Source organism: Manis pentadactyla, chromosome 17 (assembly GCF_030020395.1).
Source record: "Manis pentadactyla isolate mManPen7 chromosome 17, mManPen7.hap1, whole genome shotgun sequence".
Taxonomy (NCBI): Eukaryota; Metazoa; Chordata; class Mammalia; order Pholidota; family Manidae; genus Manis; species Manis pentadactyla.
This window is the reverse complement of record NC_080035.1, coordinates 59,002,889-59,026,966: the sequence shown is the minus strand read 5'-3', so window position 1 is coordinate 59,026,966 and position 24,078 is coordinate 59,002,889. Positions and strand designations below refer to the sequence as shown.

Genomic DNA, 24,078 nt, shown 5'->3' with positions numbered 1-24,078 from the left:
ACTACCCCCAATGGAAGGATAATATTAAGTTTGGGAAAGCAAGGCAGAATGTAGCCTCTTCAAACAGGGGGCATGGAAATCTCACTGCAGCAGGCACCCCTTGCACCCCTTGGCCTCTCCAGGCTGTGACGAAAGTGCTGCATCTTTATAAGGACATCATAACTGAAGGGTTAGGCGGCTCTCTGCAAAGCAAGTTTCCCAGAGAGAAGAACTGGAGCAACGCAAAAGCCACCCTGACACCAGGCCCCCTTCCCAGGCCCGGAAGTCACACCTTTAAATGCTGGAAGCACAGTCAGTCATCCTCTCTGACTGCTGGGAGGGAATCATTCAGTGCAAGAGGAATGAGAATCAATGAGAAACGGCCCTGGGCTGGGGGGTGGTAATTGCTGAGGAAGCACTAGCTGTGGGGAGCCTGGGACCTACTCTCCAGGCAAGGCCTCCTCTTGCCTCATCGCCCATGAGCCTCTGCGCTGGGAGCTCCTGGGATGAAAACTGGAAATGCTGAACGCTTGCACTCCCCTTCATTCTGAGGCCGCTCGCTGGGTGCCCTGGCAGGGCAGGAGGGTGCCCTTTGCTCTCTTCCTCCTCATCAGCTCTGCCTGCATGTTCTCTGGGTCCTCACAGGGGGGCAGATGGGGACTGGCAACAATTTTGCTATTTCAACCTTAAGTAAGGAAATCAGGCGGCAATGGGCAGAGGGCACACAGGAGGAAGCTTGTATTTCCTCTTGGCCAACACCACTTACCACAAAAAGCAATGGGGATTCCATGCCACCTCCATGCGTCACCAGTGAATTCCATTACGATGGTGCAGAATTTTGTAAAAGCTTTGCATTCTCATGATTTCAATAATTTTGGGATTCCTGACTAAACATTTTTCATCCTAGTTATACCTAAACAGACATTACAGCTTTAGATAAAACTTCTTAAAGCTTAGGGAATTTTTTTAATCCCTGTGAAAAATTGCTACTGCAATTTCCCCCTTAGGAATACCACCAGCCACTAACAGTGCCTGAATCTTCACAAAAATTGAGTGCCCAAAGATGAGAGAAATTTTCTTTAAATTTGTTCCTCTCTCTTTTCTTTAAAAAAGAAAAAAATCAGCTTTAACAGAGATTGCCACAACGGTCATGTCTGGACGATGTGTTCTTTCTGTTAGTGACATGTTATCGTGTAGATTTTACAGTGCATTAAAATGCACCCACAGAGCCGAACGGGGAAAAAATAAATATGGCATTTGTCTTGAACTCATAAAAGGGGTCATACAAAAGAGAAATTTAACAAAAATCATTACCACCTAAAAGAAGTGCCAAAATTTAATTATACATGTTCAACCCTCAAAGTAAATGCTCTAACATCTAAACCCATTGAGAAGCTGCCCGGCTTTATTACTGCCATACCTACAGTACCTTTTTTTTTTTAGGCAGCCTCATTTAGTTCTTGAATGCATGACCACCTAGCACTGCAGGTTAGAGAACAATTTTCTTGTGCTAAAACAGGCTCCATTTCTCAAAGGCCCATGGCAATCCAGCATCATGACCCTCTGGTGCAAACAGGCCCCTTCCCCTTGCAGGGGGACAGTCAGGAGGATGCTGCTGGCTCAATGACAGCAACGTCCAGGGCTTTATGCTCAGCCATCCGGTTGTCCTTGGTCCCTTTGTGCCATGGCAGTTTTTCAGAAGGGAAATTAGTCCCCTTGCCAACTCTTGTATTTTGTATAAGCCCAGATGTCACACTCTGCTAATGTCATACTAGACTGTGATATTTTTACAACATTGTGTAGACAACCAAAGCAGAGCCAAACAGACACATTGTTGCCAGATGGTTGACCTTTATTTACTGATAAAAGTTCTTTAAACCATAAAACTTGAACTTATTAGAAATGAGCTGAGTTTTGAAGTTTCCAAGTGAGCCCAATGCCCTCTCCCTTTGACAGCAGGAGGGAAGATTAGCTCATAGCAACCCAGGGGGTGTAGAAATCCAGAAGTCCTCACGGCGCACAGACAGAGGGGTGGGCAGTGGGTGCTGGGGGCGTTGCTCCCAGGCACATGGGTTGTCGGTGCACCGTAACTGGAGCTGTCTCCTGCAACGAACTATGGTACAACCTCTGCATGCCTGTGAGTTTAGGCACCCAGCCACCTGCCTGCAAACAGGGGAGGCTGCTTATTGTCAGTCAATGGCCCATGTCTCTGGCCTGAAGAGGAGGAGGAGGAAGCACTGTGTGGTCCCCAGCAATGGCTCTGGCTTTCTCCCCAAAGCCATTCCCATACAGCAAGGAATTTCTAATTAAACCGAATCATGTTTTATTTGCTTCAAAGAGAGGGCAATTATCCCTCCTCCCTATTCCCTTGGAGACTGATTTTCCTTGGAAATGTTTTTCCGTCCTGACTTATGTAGAATTTTTTTCTTTGTGACTGGCTCTAAATGTGGCTAAGATTTTAATGGGTCATTTTCCCATTCGAATTTTTTCTTCCCCAAATAACTTATTCTCCCAAACAAATATTGAGCTCTCAATGCTCCGTGTATTATGTTTTCCTTGAAAACAGAAATCTGCCTGTCATCAGTAGCCCAGTTACTATTTGAATAACAATAAATGGCTTCACCACTATATTTATTTCCTATTATGACCTCCCAGAAGTTACTTTCAAATTTGTTACTTTTATATTTGCTAATAATTTGCTGCCTTGCTCAGATGAACTATATCACCTTTTTATTTTACTTATTATCAGTTAAACAATAATCACATTTTCCCATAACTCATAGATTTATCAGGCAACCCAACTTTTTATCAAGTCAAATTATGATACTGTCAAAAATCAAATATTCTGCCCTGTACAAAGATTTCCTGATTCAGATATAATAAGAAATCTAACCACCACCACCTGTTTTACCTCCTAGTTTCCCTTTTAAAAGTTAGGGTCTTAGAAACTCAGATTTAATTATTGGTTGTGTCTTCCCAATCACAAAATGACCATCCCAGCTAGCTAGCTTGAGGTCCTCCCATTCAGGATAAATATTTAAGTGGTTAAGTATGTGTCTCAAGATTTTTAAGGTGAAGAAACATCACTGGGAGGGTTCATACATTTGGACTTAAAATCATACAACTTGGGCTCTGTCTCTGTCAAGCCCCGCCTCTGTCTCCACGCAATTCATGTTAGACATCCTGGTCAAGGCTCAACACCTATACAAGAGGGGGATGGCAGCCACCACCCGCAATGGCCCGAATTCTTACAAATGCCAAAGTCATATGGAAATGACTGTAAACTTCACAACATAAAATATACTATTGGCTTAATATGCATGGTTCTTCTCTTACCAGTTTATCTCCTTGGAGAAGAGAGCACAGAGAACAGGATACAACTCAGGCAGGGTGAGCTAGAGCAGAAAGAGAGAGGTGGGAGGTGACCACCCTGTAGAGAAGGATGCACCCCAGAGTTCACCCACGAGGGAGCGTGAGCAGCTCGGGGCAGCGGGACAGTCCAGCGGAACTCCCGAGGCAAGGTGGGCCACAAAAAAAGGAGGTGTGGCCACCCAGGCTCTCGTCTGGGCAAGTTTTGTCCATTTGGCCCCCTCATGCTTCTGCCTGCATCTCCACCAAACGGCAGCGGGCTTCCACGTGTGCCGGGGACAAGGCCTGTAAGTCCTCTGCACATTCTTCTCCCATGATGTGCACTGCAGTCAGGGTCAGGGAAATGTGCTCAGTGTGCCTTGAATAAAGTGAGCGCAGTTGTTATTGAGGAGCACATGGCTGAGAGCAAAGGAAATCTGAATTTAAGGCACAGGTAAAGGCAAAAGCAGTTATATCCCTGCCCATGTACCTCGTCGGTCAAGATAGAAAAAGGAAAAAATGAAGATGAGGAAACGATACGTCCTGCACTGGGGCGTGCCACACAGAGCCTCCCTCTCCCTCCTGTCCCTCCTTCCCACGATGACACTAAAGGTGGAGCTACCAGACTCCCCCCAGGAGCACTTTCTGAGCAGTGACCACTTGCCAGACAGGACCTGGGTAGGAACAGCGGCTAAAGCAAGGTCCCCAGAGCGCAGGATACACACCATCATCCTGCCCAGACTGACCTGGGCTTCCTCAGATAACCGTTTTTTGTGTGTAACTGGAAACACCTGTTTAAATCACATATATTTGAAAAAACAAGAAATCCTGGAACTAATTGATTTAGCAAATTCCTTCCATCAAAAGCTCACCTGTTTTCTCCAAGCAAGCACCCTGGAAAGTCACCGAGCAGATAGCCCCTTATAAAAGGCCATACCAGGTTACCCTAGTGAAGCCTTCTAAACAGTGCTTCCTGGGAGATGAAGAAACAGCCCCCCGGATGCCCGGTGCTGCTCAGGTTCATTGCAGTTGCTTCTCCTGTCACCATCATCACTAAAGCAGGCCTTCCTCATTTGTTTTTTAATCTGTTATTCAGGTAATTTCTCTTCCCCTGGTGAGCTCGAGTTCCAAGGCCTGATTCTATTTCTAAATCGCTGTTTGTATCCCTTACTGCCTTCTTTCTATTTTTTTCAAATATTTTTCCCACCAAAATATTCCCACCGCTGAATCACCCACCCAGCTCTTGGGTTTCTTTACCCTTCTCTAAATTTCCTCCTTCCCAAAGCAAACTGCTCCTCTAAGAAGCAAATTCCCATGCCACAATAGCAACAATTTTTTTTTTTTCCTAGTGGGGAATAATTTTTCCCCAATTCACTTGGCTATATATTTTCCCCTACAAGGGAATTCTCATGGCACATGGTATGGATATTATCTCTCCTTTTCTACAGAAAGACTCCAAATACTTTGTTTCATGTGTAATTTTTATTTTGGCAAGCCCTGCTGGGGCCCACTTTTCCTGTAATGCAGTGAAGTCCCCTCAGAACATTCATCTTGTAGTGCCCAGGAATGGAGATAAAGCTCACACACGGTTCCTCGTGCGCATGTGTGGGGGACAACACAGCCCCCACAAGCCTCTCTATCTGCCTATTTCTTTTCATGATAATCTTTAAGAGGAAATTGGGTGGGAAGTTGCAGGTTCTAGTCCTAAACTGCCCAGAGATGCCCAAGGCCTCTTCATTATGGTGGGATGGAAACACAAGGTGGAAAAAAATACACAGTAATGTGACTTTTCTTTCTTTCACAGCCCAAAGAAATGACATGAAGCCAACGCGAAGCCTTACTTCTCAAGTTACCCCTTGATAACTCACACGGACATCATTCTGGTGTGGAAGCAGTCCTGCATCCAGCAAACATCTGCCATTCAGAGAACTGATCCAAGCCATGAGCCCTGGGGCTCTGCTTTGTGCGCTTTCTCTAATTTACCCTTCTCTGTGTTTCCCACACAAGTCACACAGGTTGTTTTCAATTCCTGTTTCCTGAAACACAGAGTTCTTTGCATTATCCCTTTGGTGTTTCCTCCATCTTCTTAATCACTGGGTCCTCGAATAAGGGAAGAGGCATCTCCCTCCTTATTCAACTTCTTCAATTCTGGACCTGGGCTTTCTTTAGCCAACCACATATTTTCAACAAGTTATATAATCATGATGAATTTCTGATTTTACCTCTGCTTATTTCACATGCTTAGTTTTTATTTTTCATTAGCTTTAAAGATTCTTCTTTATTCCCCCTTTCCACAGTTTGTCTTGGGTTATTTACTTATGCTCAATTCTTGCAGGCAAAGAGGAGGAGATAAGATACCAACACACAGAATTAAACATGGCAGGCCCTGTTTTGTATAATATCAAGATGAGACACTCTAGAAAATGAAGAAGAGAGGAGCTTCCCTGCAGGACAGTGGAGAAGCGGTCAGGAAAATGGTGTGGGTATGGACAGGCATGCAAGGGGAGGCGTGTCTAAAAACATCAACAGGATTGATCCACCCATGTTCAAGATTTAATCAACACATTGACGGGGCGGAGTTTATGTGGAAGACTCCTAAGAAATGTGGTAGGAAAGACAAATTTAGTCCTGTGATGAGCCGATTGGTGTGTTTAGGACTTTAGTGGCATTAGAGAGACTTGGAGAATTTTTAGGAAAACATGATAGAATCAAAGCAGTATTTGGCATGTAAATCAGAGATGCCAGTGAGCAGAATCTACAGGAAAAGCAGGCATCTACTGTAAACGTTGAGTATAAGGGACAGATTTGGAGTGGCCTTGTGAGAACACTGATGTAAATTCTATTAAATAGTCAAAACCTGCCTACTGGATAGTTAGCTGTGAGCAAGGAATAACTGCCCAGATATACGCTCTTTTCTAGTTTTCATTTGCTTTCCACCTATTCAGACTTGGAAAGTACCTGTAGCTAATCTTTATTAAATGATCACTGCAAACCAGGACTTCATACGTTTAACTAATTGACTCCTCATAACAAACCATTTAAAGATGAGGACACTGAGACCCAGAGAGGTCAGCTGACTTGCCAGAGTGACACTGCCAGTGTCCCCCGGGCACTCGAGTTTCCGAGTCTGTGTTCTTACACTGCGCAACTTCGCAGAGCCTGGTGACCATACAAACTCTGGATTCAAACATGCTAGGTTAACATCCAAGTCCTCTTTGCTGTCATTCTAATAGGATGAAGTTGGTTGGCTTTGCTAAGCCTCAGCTTCTATCTATAAAACAAGAGGATAATAATAGATCTACCTTATAGGGTTATTGTAAAGAGGAAATATTCTTTCTTAAACACTTTGCAGGCCTCCGGCAAACTTCTATACTAATAATGGGCATTTAGTCATTTCCCATTTTTGAGTATGAAAGTTCTGGACAAATCCATTTTGATGCAATTTCCGCCATACTGCCCTCTTCAGGTGAATATCTGAATGTCCCTTAAATTTGATACTGATTATATTAAACATCTCTACCTGGAGAGTCCAAAGTTCATAATTGTAAGTGTCTGTGTCCCCTTGCCCCTACCTTGAGCACTGAGAGAACAGAGAAGGACCCCCTTACCTAAATCATACATGGGTCTGCATATAAAGCCAAGGCATGGCTTCCCAATAAGTCCTCAGGTGTTCATGGGGAAGTTGCAAAATAAACCCTTTATTCTAGATTCCCTAAGTCAAAATTTTACCTTCATATATCTATCTATATAGATATAGATATATAGATATGTCCCTTGTTTACACCTAAAGATGATCCAGTTTCTTATTCAACTGACATAAGCCTTCTGATGTCTTTTCATCATAGGCATCTGTTGTATTTAACAAGCATTTCATTTGTAAATAATATGTAAACAGCCTTATCGTACTGCTCCGTCCTGGCATTTTGGTGGCACTCAGCCAGCAGTTTTTATTTTCTTCTCCAGAAATTTCCCTCATAATTAAATCTAGTTTGGCCACTCCTAAAACTGACATCATATGCTTTCATACTTGGCATCTCTGACTACTAAGATGTCTCTCTGTCATCTCCATTGGCTTTCTAATCAAGGTTTTCCAGACAAAAATTACTCTACAGACCCTTGTACACCTCTGTTCTAAATCTTCCTAAAGATCAATGTTTGTTGAAAAAATGAAAGTCCTTCTTTACTCCAAGCATATGAATGAGTTATTCATCCTTACTGCAGTGTATTAAACATTTCTTACTTTCCTTATCAAGTCTGCAGGCTCCTTTTTAAAAATCTAAAACTGTTACTACTTTGCTATTTTTTTCAACACTTTATTCTCTTATTCTGCTCTCTGAGTTTGATATGAAGACTCTTAAGTTTTGATTGTAGTTTCTTTTTCCTTTTCTTTCTCTCAATGCTACTGATCTGGCCTGCCTCAGACTCCACATCTTACATCCTCCTCTTCTTCTGTAGCAGGAGAATTTACATAATTACGGGAAGACTCCCTTACCTCCTGCTTTGCAGCGCCATATGTTAGGCACACAATAGCCATGTCCTCCTTCTGATAATCATTTTAGTCAGAGACAGAACTGCTTCTGAAACTACTTTACAGATAATAAAAGATACAGAAGAGTTAATTAATTTTCCTAAGATTAAAAATTAAATCAAATGTGGAACATAATTCTCAGAGGCTTAAACAACTGGCTGACTGCTGCTCTGTTACCTTGATCTTGGGTGGGAAGGGGAGCAAATAATCGCTGGAGCTCTGCAATGTCAGATTCCTCCTTCACTTCCCAGACATTCGGGACCATATAATTCTTCAGTAAGAGTCTAAAATTTTCTTTCAGTGTAACAACTATGAATTTTATTTCAAGTCACAAGAGGAACACTCAAAGCAAGCCCAAGATGATCAGATCTATTCTTAGCCACACCAAGTTCCGGGCCTCTCTGTACTATGAACTTGCTGGAAGGCCACAGGAAGTTGTTCAACTCTGATAGGTCTCAATTTCCTAATTCATAAATTAAATGGGCTATGTTTTCCCCAAGGTATCTTCCAGGTCTAACCATTTTTAATCTATGCTATAAGATAGAAAATAGTCATTGCCAACTTTCTCAGTATTCTAGCTATGTCCCCCGAGATCGCACATGCTGGGAGAATTTCATCAGTGAAATCCTAGGCATAAAAGTGTATAAGTGAAATATGAAAGGCTTATTAAACAAGCCATACCATTTAAACTAGGATATGACAAGTGTGGCTTCTGCTAATAAAGTGACACGGCTTCTTAATCCAGTGAGAATACAACCCGAGACCGGCAATACGGATGTCAGCTATGTTCTGTACCCTATCAATAGATTTATATGTCACTTTTCAGTTAAAATTACAATTTTTTGACAACCTACATCCTTCTTGCTACAATCAGATGGAAAAATCCAACAGGCTTTTTTTCAGTTTTTGCAGCATTATGAGTTCAAATCATGGTAACTGAATAGTTTAATGTCTCTGCTGGAGAATGGGGCAACTTCTTTCTTCAGGAGATGTGGATTTCTGGAGACAAAAATCAGAATTTTAATCTCCGTGAGCACCTAGTATGACTTGGTCAGTTGAGCCATTGTCAATGCAACAAACGCAAGCTGGTTCCAAGATTTCGTTTCTCTAGAAATCTTTTTATGAAAGAGTCATTCAATGAAGGGAACTTTAAAGAGCAAACACTTCCCACGCATCATGTGCTTCTCAGTCACTGGGGGACACATGCAGTGCACATTCTGATTCACGGGTTCAGGACAGGGGCTGAGATGAGGATGACAAACCACCTGGGTCTCCCTGCGATGGAAGAATCTCTTGGAACAAGGGACTTTCTGAGCTGAAACTGGGGATGTCCTGGGCAAACTACCATGCCTTGTTTGCCCTACTTGAGGTCCTCTGCCTCCATTTAAGCACTAGATGCTAATGCTACTGGTCCCCAAATCAAAGTTTGAGGAGCAAGAGAAGAGAACTGCTTTCAGGACATACATTCTGCATGGCTGGCTTAACTCCTCTCTCCCTTGTTACCTGTGTGACCTTGGTCAAGTTTCTGAACTTACGAAGCTTCAAACCCTCAACAGAAAATTAGGAGAGTAACATACACCCACTTCATATGGTGTGAGCTTTAGAAAAGAGGAAGAGTATAAAATCCCTGATCATCAGAAATTCTCAGCAATTGTTAGCTTTTGGTGAAATTATCATCTTTCACCTATAAAATATCAGTCACATGAATATCGTTATAGTATACAGCTGTAAATGAAACTTGATTAGAAATTAGCTTGATACTTGACTAAACTGAAGCAAGATTTTATTTCACTTTTATCAAGGCTTTGAGCAAATACATCTTCAGAAAGTCAACTGCATATAGCAAAATGAATAATAAGTGCACAATTTCGTACTTTAAAAACAAAGGAGTGAATGGTGTCAATGCTGTGTCTGCATCAGGTTCAATACATCGTAATAACTGGCTCACCCTTCAGGACTGAGTCTGTTCAAGGAAGGGAAATTCTAACTTAACTTAACCATGTCGACCCCTAAGTAAAATAACTAAAGGAGAATATAATCAAAATCCTATTTAGTCAATGACTAAATCAAACAACACAGTAAACTTCCTTGAAATTCATTTTTCAAAAACAGTTTTCAGGAGGTGATTCCTCTCTTGGGATATTAAAATCACATGTCATCTAAGGCTGCAAGTGTCTTAATGGAATAACACAGCATGTTGTTTGGATCTCAGGTGAGAAGGGCCATTTTTTTGAGTAGGAGACAATTGGTTGAAGAGAAAGAAACAGAAGTGAAAGGCCCCGAGAGGTAAAAAAATAAAAAATAAAAAAAGGCTGGGATTGAAAACATGATATGGCAGACATGGCAGAAGGGACTAGGTGAGAGTCAAGATTACATGCTCTGCATTCTAAGCACTTATAATATGAAAAAGAACCCCAAAACCTCATAAAGAGGGTAATTTGAATCTGAATCAATATTACTTAATTATATTCATATCATTAGTCATAGTTTTAATTCCTTGTTATACTTCACCATCTATCCAACCTTTAGAAAAGGTTGGATTTAAATAAAGCAGAAGCTGATGATGGAAAAGTAGATTTCTTTTCCAACTCTGACTACTTCTAGGGATAGTTTTCTACCATATTGCCTAGTATTTGAACGTCATAGTCAGAAATCTAACTGTGAACATATTGGGCAGGTTTCTGATGATTAAGCCAAGGGATATGCCCTGAGCCCCTGTTTGCCTGGGCTCAGAGGAGCATGGCTTTAATTCATGATTTGGGCATAGCTCACATACAGTCAATCAGCAAGCCAAGTGACTCAGAAAAATTTATCTCATTTAAGTGTCACTTACTAGCCTGGGAATATGTAGCTTTTCAGTAATGTTTGAGATGTTCTTCTTAAAAAATATTAAATGATGTACTTCAACTTTCATATGATGGAAAAGAAAATTAAGGAAACCAAGGAATTTGGAGGCGGGCTGGTGCTAGAATTTAGTCTAACTTCTGGTCTTAGCCCATGTCTCTGGCACTAATATTGACAGAGGATAAAGATGAAAAACTGCATCATGCTTGAGCATCAGTCACCTACTCTGCCAACTATCAATGCTTTTAAGAGAAGTAAATGCTTCGTCCTTGCCAAGCCTATTGTAGATACTCATTTCATCTATCTCCTGTATTGATTCAGTTTACATTCTCCCCAACTTCTTAAATTCCTATGAACTTTGTTGAGAAATTATGCATTCCAGGATATTCATTAATGGAGTACATAGTCCCCCTAAAGGAAACACCCAGGTTAGGGTACAGGTCAGAGTGGATGCATCACCTCACATGAAGCACCTCCATGAGGCAAGTGTGATATATCGTATATCATGTCCAAGCATCTTCAGTGAGGCCATAAACTGACTAGTGATTTGAATATTTAATTTTCTAGGTTCCTATATGTTCAAGTTTTTGCAACCTGTGGTGTATTTACTTCCTAAGCAGCACACTTCCTCGAATAACTAGAGTTAAATTACGTAAGTGTGCTATAATCCCCAGGAAGCCCTGGGCCACCTACAGTAAGAAACCTCCCGGCTTTAGAACTACTTCAAAAAATCCCTAAGGCTTCCAGTTTCATCTGACCTTTATTTGAAAGCCCAGTGTCTTCCCTCCTACTACCCTCTACCCTTGGTAACTGATTTTCAACCTTCTGCCAGGTGCCTAAGTAAGACAAGTTGCACATGAACCCAGTCAAACCTGTGTGTTCAGGGTTTGGAAGGAAACCCTGAGACTGTTATCTGCAGATGTTTTATTTGAACAGATATTATTAATAGATTTTAATTGTGCTTTTAGATGTAAAACACCCACCAAGGAATAGCTCTAACAGACCTGTAGAAACTCAATAAAATGAATCAATAACACATGTCCTTGAAGACTATTGCACCTTCTAATATTTTTATCAATATTGACATTTGACCAACAAAATTTGTCATCTACTGATTTTTTGTTAAGAATTTGCTGATGCAAGTACAACTACATATGAGAAAACATATTGAGGACAACTCTATTCCCCAAGTCTCTTGCCAACATTTTTCTGACACATCACCATATTTTCACTTTTCTCTTGCTAATGCAGCTCTTGTTGCAAATAGGAAATAATCATCATTTTGTGTGTCAGATCTGCACCCTCCTCTGAATCTCAGATTTCCACATCAGTCAGTCACCTACCAGGTCAGTAGATCAGCTCACTGTGTGCAAGGCTTGGTAGGAGAGGTAGACCAGCCACAGTTCTCTATAAAACACAGCATGAGGAGATATAGCCACACCGTTCCACAGATCAAGTTCACAGCAGCCTGAGACCACAGTGACTGACCGGAAAAGTATGACCAGGTCCTGCCGGGCTCTTGGTCCCAGCGGGCCAATCGGATGCTGCAGGGCCTGTCCAACTCCTGCTGAAATACACAGGCTCTAAGCATCGTTGCTGTGGGTTACTTAGGATGTAAGAGAACACTAAGATTTTATTTTTGAGAAACAGCAAAAATGCCAAAAAGATTAAACCAAACTAAGAGGCAAGATGACAGAGTAAACTAAAAATCTAAGACTTAGGGGGAAGTTTTGCTAAGGAAGAAAGAATTGGATAAAATTAATACAATACTGTGATCTGGCAGTGCAAACAGTCAAACATGACAAATTCAAGACAAAGACCCTAACTTATTCAAAAGACAAATGAGAAAGAGAGGCAATGAGTGGAATTCTGGCTTAAGTGGGTCTTATACAAGGAAAACAAACTGATATTTAGTGAAGGATTCCTAGGTTCCAAATCTTCACAACCGGCAAGAGAAGCATCCTTAACCCCCCTTCCCACTGGGGAAACCCAGGCTTGGCAGGTACATCAACTCCTTGGGGCCTCCCAGCTCCTAACTGAAAAACCTGGGATTCAAACCCAGGCTTGCCTCATTCTAGAGCTTTCACCATTTCCTGCCATGCTATCTGTTTATGTCTTTTATTTGTCTTACTAGCCAAGTTTCTGAAATATTAAACTTCATGACCTCTTGCCTTTTATGTCCTTTTTCAACCTGTGCACTGTTCTATGCTCTATGTCCCCAGAGAATTGCTGAGCAGGCTCTCACAACTTCCCTTTTCAAAATCATGCTGCCCCTCTTTTAAGACTGAGCTTATATTCTCCGAGAGACCCCCTGGGAGTGGGAGAGTGACAAGCATCCAGGGAATAAAGCACACACAAAGGCAGAGGGCTAAGCAAGATTTTTGAGAGAACCATTTGTCATCGTAAAAAGCAAGAGAAGGATACAGACAAAAAAACAGCAGCACGGTTATCTCTGGGGAAAGGCAGAGAGATGTCGCCAGGGATGAAAACTTAAGTAGATCCAATGTCATTTTGCATTGTTTTAGAGCCTGAGTTGGTGGAGAGCTGAAAGGCATATAGTCTATTATTAAGCTTTGTAAATAATATATATGTTCCTAAGCTACTTTGTTGCTTCATATATTACATTATAAAGAAAAAAAAAAAGAACTAGCCCAAACCCAGGGCAGCAGGGCAGGTGGCCATCTGCCACACAACCAAGGCCCTAAGTAGGCCCTGCCTGTCCCTCCGCCCTCCGAAACAAGCAGGTCCAAAGACGTGCTCTGGGGCTGATCGCTGAGCCGAACCCGCAGCCCTCACAGGGAACAGCACACACGAAGGGAGGACTGCAGCGCAACTACTCCCGTCCGGGCAAATGGTGACACGCCTCTCCTGCCCTCCATCCTCTCACGTTCTGCCCTTCTCCTGGCATGAAAATGCAATCTTTACAGTCAATCAAGGGAGGAACGCCAACAGAATTGACTGGACCTTGTCAATATGATGCTGAAAAGAAAAAAATATTGTTTTACTGTACCAGCTGGTAACATTTTAAAAACAAAATAAAACAAGCAACACTCACTCGCTTAAAGCCAGAATGTGTTATATTTTCCCTGGGTCAAAGACGGTGAAAAATTGCATGCTTCTCCCTTTCAGCACTTACAGCAGCTGCAGTTTTGCATTGATTTGCCCGAATGTTTGGCTAATGCCCACCTCCCCCAGGAGACTGTACGTTTTCTGAAGGCAAGTTCCATCAGTTCAGCCTGGGTTTCCAGCACCAAACAGATCCCGGGGCAATGTAGGCATTCAGGAAGGAGTGACTGAGTGAACACATAAACGAACAAAGATTTTAGGATCTATAGCCTATATATCCACTGCTGTTTCTTCATAAATAAAATGAGATGATATGTTAATAAGCACAACTATCAATGTACAGAAAGTTCGACCATTATATCAATGCATTAGCCAAATAATACATCCTCTAGTCCACTCCCCTACTTATACTCCAGACACGGGGGTGTCACCAGTATATGACTTCATAGTCGTATTGTGTGTATTCATTTTCATGGTATTGGCTGACTGATAAAATATAGTTGGAAATAAAGTTTCTGGATAGCCATGTGTAGGAAAATTATTACTATGTACCTATAATTTATACACCCATCCTCTTCAAAAAAGAGTGAGGTGGTTGTAGGGAAATGAAACCCCCCAAAATATACATATCACATCATATATGTATGTATATATAATCTAATAGTATATGATATATATGTGTGTATACACAAGCTAATACTAAGAAGTATCTTTCATGTACTTTACATGGTATTATAGCATTAGTTATATACTGATGAGTTTCTACTTGACTGCCATATTTAGTTTTTTAAATATCTACACATAATAGGAAGAGATTGCTTCATGATTATGAAAAAAAGTTCTTTCTCTGAAAATCAGTTGAGAGAACTATCATTTTGTATTCAAAGCAAATAATTACAGATACAACCCAGATTTTACCAATAAATGTTGACAATCATTTTGGGATAATATATAGGTGTAAATAGCCAATACAAAGTAAGACAACATGGAGGAAATAGGACAACTTCATCGAGAATAAGTAATTGAGTGACAATTTTTATATTTAGAATTAATTACAATGAGCTGAAAGTCTATAATGACAATTTAAGTATAAAATGGAAATGAGAATGTGCCAGACGTAGCTCCCACAGGACTGGGGTCAGGAACTGAGAGTCAGCGACCTAAGACCAGCCCGGAGCTTCGGCGCTGCTTTAGGAAGCAACTGGCCCCTCATCAGGAGGCTGTTAGACCATCTCCAGGTCTCCAAGAGGAGGGAGGCTGGGTTACAGGGAACGCGAATGAGTCACACATTGGTGTCAGACAATCGGGCCTTAATCCAGAATTCACCAAACAAGGACTTTGATGGTGATCAGGTTAAAACACAAGAAAAAAAAAAAAAAGAAGAAAATCAGATATCCAGGTCCACTGTAGTGGTAACTCACTTTCAGAAATAATATTGCTCCACCTCCTCTCAGTTATCCTCTTAGAATCATCTATGTTTTGAGGGACTTAACGAAGTTCAAATTTTAAAACTAGGCTTGACAAGTCACAAATGGCCAATATTAATCATAAGATTCCATTTGTATAAAATATCCTGAATAGGCAAATCCATAGGAAGTGGATTAGAGGTGCCAAGGGCTGGGGAGGAGGGGATCAAGAGGAAATGGGGAGTGACTGATACAGGAATTCTCCTTTGGGGTAAAGGAAATGTTCTAAAACTGATTGTGGTGGTGACTGTACAGCTCTGTGAATTTACTAAGTCACTGAGTTACTTACTTTAAATGAATGATTTGTAAGATACATGAACTATACCTCAACAAAACTGTTTCAAGCAAACTACACCTGAGCGTTTCAAGCCAGACGGAAAGCCGTGTAAACAGTGTCATTGGCGCCTCCCAGCATATCAACATCATCTGTTGGAGGATTATTTTTATGTTGCTTATAGAAGCATATTAATTTAATAGGAACTGGATAAATTATCTATTGTCCATTTCTACTAGAGAGAGTGCAAAGACAAGTGGATTTAAAAAGTAAACGTTAGGATGGAGACTTAACAGAGGAAATTTAAATTCGATCTGGAATGCAAGAAAGTCTATAATGTAACTTTCTCAAAAGGTTTTAGAAATTGAACAGATGATCACAATTCTAGGATGGTTTGAATGTAGCCCCCTCTAAAGACTAGTGTGATGGTTATTAACTATGAGTCAAATTGACTTAGGCAATAATGCCTAGCAGTTTGGCCAAATCCCAATCTAGATGTTTCTGCAAAGACACTTTTTAGATGTGATGAACATTTAAGTCAATACACACTGAATAAAGCAAATTAACCTCTATAATGTAGGTGGGCCCCTTTCCAATCAGTTGAAGACCTAGAAGACTGAGGTTCCCAGATGTAGAAGGAATTCTTTTCAAGACTGCAACATAGAATCCTTGCCTGACTTTCCAGTCTGCTGCCCTCAGGAATCCTGAGCCAAGACTTCAGTATCCACTTGACCCTGGAATTCTAGTCTGCTGCTTTGCAGTATTAACTTAACACTTGCTGGACCCCACAATCATGTGAACTAATTCCTTCAAACCCTCTCTCTTTCTAAAAAAGTTTAAAAAGAAGTATAATTAACTGAAGAAGAAAATGTATGCCTCTTCATTCCAGCGACCCAGATCAGTAATTCTTCTCATAATTTCCCAGTTCTTAGCCCCAACCCTTTTCCTTTTACAAAAAATTATAGAAATGAACATGAAAAGTCTCAGCTTAGCTCCCCTTCATCATTTGTCCATTCCAATTTTCTCCTTGCTTTGCTTAATACTAAGTGAGGTCTTGGTTCTTTTGTCTAAAACCTTTTTTTTCTTTTGTTTTGCTTCAGGACTATTGGCATGTTGGGTTTTGAGAAACAAAACTTGATCAGAACTGACTAATAAAAATAAATTCTCCTTTATTCCTAAAGGTGTCATAGATCCTTAATGCCTATAAAGCCTACCTCACAGCACTGCAATGAAACAGTATCAGGGAATTCATGAACAGGATTCTTAACCTGGCCCAAGGCCCTTTCCATCGATGAAAATTATGAAGTGAATTGTGTGAAGACTGACCCTATGAAATAATTACCCTGGATATTCTCCTTTGCACATCAATTATGTGCCCCATCCTGAATGTGATGGGAGTAATCCAGGAGGAATCCAGGGAACCCCACTTCGGCTTTCACCCTTCCATAACTCTGGAGCATTTAAGCTGTAAGAGGTACATAAACAACCAGATGCAACACATACTCTATTCTTTCTTCCTGTCCTCCTTGCATAGAATCTGCCAACAGCAATGCATAGGTGGGCAGTCTAAGTGGGTCACAAGATGTACATGTCTAGGCTTTGTGGTGTCTGGTCTCAATCTGTCTTGTAAAAAATTAGCCTCACCAGTGCCAGGATCAGTTAAGTTTGGGCACTGAAATTAAAAACAAAAACTCAAAGCCTAAATATCTGGGTAGATTTCTCCACATTTTTGGTTTGATTATAATTTGTTTCATCAGGAATGAACAAGAGGTAACTCCTGAGCTGGCTAAATCAGTCAGCATTCTAAAGAGAGAGAGAGAGAGAGAGAGAGATGAGACACGGGGGAAAGGGGGGGGAGGAAGGAGAAGGGGAGAGACAGGAAGGGAAACGCTGCCCATCTTCTAGGAGGGAGACACATTCAGAAGTCAAAGCCTTGCTCATTGAAGGCAACACATTCACAAGCCTTTCTGACAGGACGGGCATCCCTGGGCATAGCCTAGAAGGGGGACGTTTAAACAAAACCAATTAAATGTCTTTGCAAAATAATGAGCTCCAGCTACTACTGTTGCATGACAAGCCATTCAAACCAATGACTGAACAGTTAATAATCATTTATTTTGCTTATAAGGAAGCAAAGAAGGTGACCCTGAAAAAAAAGTGAGGAAACAGGGCTTCCCATGGATGGTGGCTTATGGATGTGGCTCCTCAAGCCACTGTGGTTGGACACCCAAGGACAGGATGACGACAGAGACTGTAGGGAGGGAGGTCTGCACGTCAGGGCTTCTGCCAGGCAGGAGCAGAGGTTCTGTGAAGACTGGGCACTGGCGGGGGCCTTAGAGCCGCCATCTCTCTGCGGCGGGACCTGTGCCCTCAGTTATTCTCTAAGGCATCTCTAAGGGCAACACAGAATCTTGTTCCGTCATGTAAACAATATTTTTAATTGTGACCAGTTATAGCAGAAAGAATGTGACTAGAATTATATATATTTTATAATAATTCTTTTTCTGAAAGTAAAAACAGTAAATGAAGAGCTGCACTGTAGAAATATTCCTCCACTGGGCTCACATGTTCTCTCTGAAGAATCTGGTGAGAAGCCCATTTGTTCAGGTCTGTGAAACTGGACAGACTGTGACAGGATTGAGGGACTTCTGATAAGAATACTTCAATGTCATCTGCAAATAAACTTTTATTTTGTTATACAGGAGGTGATTTTTAGATTTTTAGGTGTAATTAATTACAAACCTGCCAGGCTAGTGTTTTCATACAGCCGTGCCTTTCTGGCACAGAAAACATGCGTTGAAAAGGTGTAGGCATACCACCTCACTCAAGATAGCTGGCTCAACAACATGCTTTCTTCTTTCCCACCTAACAACTCCATTCAAAGGCAGAAAAAAAATGTACAAAAAGTGAACATAAATGTCAGTTTATGAGAATGGAGGAAAAAACAAGAAACAGTCTATCAGCAGATCACAGATGCAAATAGTTTTTAAGAGGCATAAAGCAAATGGGAACAGAAAGAAAGTGAAGATCAAGTCAGCTGAAGAATCTACAAACTCCGTGGAGGTAAGAATGTTAAAAAAAAATTTTTAAAGAACTTTCTGAGCAAAATTTTGGAATAATCCCCCAAAATGGCAGAACGAGCTATGAGGAGTAGATAATATGCAATGCAGTGGTCGTTCATTAGGATGTAGCCTATGAGCCATGCACCACTCTCTGTACCCAGTGACACTAAGTTTTCTCCAAATGGAACCCTAGACCCAATGTATTAAGGATCTTACTTCAGTCTGCAGGGGTGGAAACCACCCTCTCCAGAAAAGAAACTAGGAATAAACTCTATTTAGTCACAATCCCCACAAATCCCCTGAGTAATCACGAGAAAGAAACTACTGTAATCCGAAGCTGCTTTAACAACCAGGCAAACATAATTATATTTAGTCTCAGGAAATACACTTGCAGTTATTAATTTTGTTTAAGTCAGACTCCCATTTAAAATGTTATCAAAAAAGAAAACAAAACATTGAAAAACTCAATATATGACAGATCTAAAAAATATAAGGAGAAGAAAACTTCAACATGATTGTAAGTAATATCCTCAGAGAGATTTCAAAGGACATAAAAACCACTGAAAGCAGGTTGCTACAGAAAGGAAAACTTCAGAACTCTTGTTAAATGTAAATGAAAAAATACAAACTTAATTGATGGACAGAACAGCAACTCGGAGCTGAAAATCAGAACACCGAAGTAGAAGCAGGATTATAGGATAAAGAGATGCAAAAGAAGAGAGAAAAGAAAGAAACAGAAGAGAATAATTTTTTTAATGCCCAACATGTGTTTAAGAGGGGTCGCAAATAGGAAGAAGAGGAAAATGTCTGAAAGCTAATGAAATGCTCAAGCCTTGCAATGTCCAAGAAAACACTGAGTGAAAGAGGACTGATTTACACACACACACACACACACACACACACACACACTCCACATTTCCACATTTAAACACATGCTGATAAACTGCCAAAGATATAAGGAGAAAGAAAAAATATCTTTAAGACTTCCCAACCAGCCAGGGCACTTAAATAAGAAAAATAAATGACATATCAGATTGGAAAAATTAAATAAATATATATAAATATATACTTTTAAAAAACTATATTTACAGATGACATGACTATGTGCACAGAAAATCCTAATGAATCCACAAAAATACTTTTAGAGCTAATAAGCCAGGTCAGCAGTGTGACAGGATACAAAATCAGCACACAAAAATCAACTGCATTTACATGCAATATAATGAACATTATATTGTTCAAAATAACAACGAACATTCTGAAAAGAAATCAAGAAAACAATTTCACATTTACAATGCCATTAAAAAATATGTAAGTTTAACAAAGCGGTATGACTTATACATTGAAAACTAAATAAATAGAAATCCACATCAATGGATTGGAAGACTTATTATTATTAAAATGATATACTCTCCAAACTCAATACTACCAAAATCTCAGCTGCCTTTTTTTTCTTGCATAAATTAGCAAGCTGATTCTAAAGATCATATGAAAATTCAAGGGATCTAGAATAGCCAAAACAATCTTCAAAAAGAAGTAAAAAGTTGGAGGACTCACACTCATTGACTTCATAACTTAATAAAACACTATGGCAATAAATATGATGTGGTGCTGTCATAAGGATAAATGCAACAGAATCTAAAATCTAGAAATAAGTCCTGAAATTTTCAGTCAATTGTTTTTTTTTCCACAAAGGTGCCAAGACAATGGGAAAGGATTTGTCTTTTCACTGCATGGAGCTGAAACAGATAGCTGGCCACATGCAAAACAGTGAAAATGGACCCTTACATCACACCATACACAAAAATTAATCCAAACTTGTTCAAAGATCTAAATGTAAGAGCTACAACTAACTCTTAGAAAATTGCACAAAGGCAAATCTCCATGGCCCCATATTTGGCAGTGATTTCTTAAATAAGTATAAGCAAACAGAGATAAAGCAGATAAAATAGACTTCATCAAATAAAAGTATTCTGTCAAAAGGTGCTAACAATAAAGTAACAAGATAACTCACAGAATGGGAAAAAGTATTTACAAATCATTTATCTGATAAGGGTCTAGTATCCAGAATATATAATGAAGTCTTACAACTCAACCATAAAATGATGAATAACCCAATTAAAAATGGGCAGAGGATTTGATCAGACAATTCAATTATAAGAATGGCCAATAAACCCCTGAAGAGTTCTTCAGCATCAGTACCCATTCAGGAAATGCAAAGAAGATATATGAAATACCACTTCACACATGCTAGGATTGCAAAAAAAACAAAAACGAAACCAGGTAATAACAAGCATTAACAAGAATGTGGAAAGTTGGAATCTACATAGATTGCAGTTGGGAATGTAAAATGGTACAGGAGCTTTGGAAATCAGTTTGCCAAATAACCCAGAATTCTCCTCTTAGGTATATACTTAAGAAAATTAAAAACATTATCTCTACACAAAATTTACACAAGAAAGTTTCTGGCAGCATTATTCATAATAGTCAAAAAATGTAAACAGTCCAAATGCCCATGAAATGATAAATGGATAAACAAAATGTGGTTTATCCATATAATGGAATATTACTCAGCCACAAGAAAAGAATGACATACTGCCATGTGCTATAACACAGATAAACCTTGAAAACACTGTGCTAACTGAAAGAAGCCAGACACAGACACCAACAGGCACATACCGTATGTTTTTACTTACATGACATGCCCAGAATAGGGAAGTCAACAGAGACAGAAAGTACATCAGGGGTTTCTAGGGGCCGAAGGAAGTAAGGAATAGGGAGTGTTACTAATAAGGGCGGGGTTTCTTTTTGGATTGGTGAAAATACTCCGGAAATAGTGGCAAAGATTGCATGACCTTGCGAATATACTAAATATTTTATGAAGACTCTAAAGATATTTTTATTTTTATGCTAATATATAATACTTAAACTATATATACTAAATATGCTAAAACACTGAACTCTACACTCTAAAAGGAATTTTATGCTATGTGAATTACATTTTAAATGCTTTAAAATTTTAAACTTTCCAACTTGAAAAACAGTGCCTCCAAAAAAAATGGGTGAAATTTAACATTGAACTTTTCATCATGAGTAACAAAAAGCAACATGAGTAATAAAAGAAAATAAAACAATGTTTTCAAACTTCTGAGGAAAAACTATTTTGAACAAAAAATTCATGTCCATCTAAACTAGGATTTAACTGTGACAATATTAAATGTTTTAAAATATTTTAAAAGGACTAGGACATTTTTCATTCATAACCATTTCTAGAAAAAAATGCTACTGAAAAACAAAAAAGTAAATATTAAAGAGGCAACAATAATATAAATGGAAAAAGTTATGAGCAAGGTGGGGAGAAACATATATGTTTGCATTTAAATATGCCCTGAATCTTCAGGAAATTTTAAATAAAAACCTAAGAAAGAAGAGATACAGTGGGAGAGGGAAAGGTAACATTTTAAAACTAAGTGCTGTATTACTTCAAAAGGGAGATTATACCGACTGATTCTAGACACACTGATCTGTACGTAATTTAGATGGAAAGCACACGCTTCCTACCCAAGGTATGATGCAATACTTCATAGCAGACCGATCCTCTCTCCAAAAAGCTAGAAAAACTGCATAAAACTTTTTAAAACTCTTGTTTGATAACATCAGAGGGTTTTAAGGGTAGCAAGGATGTGATGGGTCAAGATTCAGAAAGGCAGAAAGCTGCTGCTGTCAGACTAAGAATTGAAGAAGAATGACCAGTTTCCAGATGCTGAGGGAAAGAAAAATTGGCGTTTAAGACCAACCAAGGTGGAGGGGACCTGGAAAACACTGCCGAGTTTCAATTACAAGCCCTAAAGTATTATATCCAGAATGAAGGCTAATAAGAAATAGAACAGACTTACAAAGATTGAAATGCAGTGTTAAATCACCTTGATCCATCATGTAATTAAAGCAATTTTCTCTTACTTTGCTTGCCTACCAGAAGCTAAAGGAAAACATTTCTGGAGGAAGATAACATTATCTAGAACTTGGACAATTTTTAAATACACAACTTTCATTGATAATAAAACATTATTAATCAAGATGGAACCAAGGGAAAAAATGAACATTATGAATACACCCACAGGATGTTGGAATTATCAAACATGACTTTTGATTAACACATTCTATAAAACAAAAGGGAAAAAAATTTATCAGAAACTAAAATATTTTAAAAGGGATCAATTTAAAATTCTAGTACTGAAAATGTAGGGACTGAAAATAAGAACTAAAAATAAGAGTTCATCAGACATAGCTAAAAGGTGGACCGATAATCTGAATTGTAGGTCGAAGGCTAATGGCCAGAGATAAAATGAAATGAAATTCAAAAAAGAAGCTTAGAAAACAAATGGGACTCATTTAAAAGGTCTAAATAATAATTAGAGTCTCATAGGAGAAAAGAGGTACATGTGGGCCAATAGCAATATTTGAAGAAATAATGAATGAGACTTTTCCAGAACTTATATAAAGGATATCAACTCAGTGATTCAAGAATTACAGCCAACCTCAAGCAGGGCAAGACAAAACCATACTTAGACACTTCACAGCAATGAAATGAAATCAAAGACAAAGAGAAATATTAAGAGAAGCAAGAATCAAAAAAAGTCATTGTCTTCACAGGATGAAAAATAATGCTGAAACCTGAGTTGTTCACAAAAAAAAAAGTGGGGAGGGGGCATAACCCACAATAGGATAAATTATTGAAGTTCAGGGAATATTAATGCCTACCTTGAACTCAAATACCTTCAAAAATACCTATAAAAAATCAAGTCTATAAATAAAGATATTTGTAAACAAAATTGAGAAAATTCATTTCCAGCTGATCACATTGAAAGACATACTAAAAAAAATTTCATGCACAAGGAATATGACCTCAGGGCAAAGCTTAAAAATGAAGGAAAAAATAAAGGTTAATAGAAAACCAAAGGGTAAATATGTGGAAGAATTAATATGAATATTGATTATAGAAAACATTTGTTAAAAACAATAATAGTTTGGGGTTTAAATTTTTACAGATAAAACACATAACAGAAATAACAGCAAATGGAGAGGTTAAATAAATTTTAACAGTTCTAAGTTTCTTTTATTGTTTTAGAAGTAGCAAATGTAGTAATTCATTCAGACATTAATGGTCAAGATTATTATCTACATTAATGTTGTCAATTCTAGGATAACCACCAAAAATAGTCAAGAAATTATGTAACTAATTACCTAACAGAAAAAAATGGGAAAAAAATCTTGATTCATCAAAAAGAAAGCAAGAATAGGAATAAAAATGAATAGAGAACATGTGAGAAAAGCAGAAAATAGTATAATAGTATTAAATCCAAATATATCAGAAACCACATTAAATTTTTTTAATTTAAAGTATTAAAAAATTATCATTCTGGATTTAAAAAACCCTTCAAATATAAACTGCATACAAAAAAAAGCCTTAAACTTTAGGAAACAGAAGTTTTTAAGTATGAGAAAATAATG

The 24,078-nt window shown here is 39.1% G+C and overlaps 1 long non-coding RNA gene across 2 annotated transcripts; it reads right to left on the bottom strand.

Annotated features, from left to right (window-relative positions):
- Positions 1 to 3,295: 3,295 nt before the first annotated feature.
- LOC118916732 (uncharacterized) lies at positions 3,296 to 8,709 on the bottom strand. 2 transcript variants are annotated; one of them, XR_005026509.2, is made up of 3 exons: positions 8,033 to 8,709; positions 7,820 to 7,913; positions 3,296 to 3,764 (listed from the first exon to the last, which is right to left on the bottom strand). It is a non-coding gene; the product is annotated as an uncharacterized LOC118916732 (long non-coding RNA). The 2 variants fall into 2 exon arrangements; XR_008994563.1 differs by having other exon boundaries at positions 7,820 to 7,910; positions 8,033 to 8,707.
- Positions 8,710 to 24,078: the final 15,369 nt, after the last annotated feature.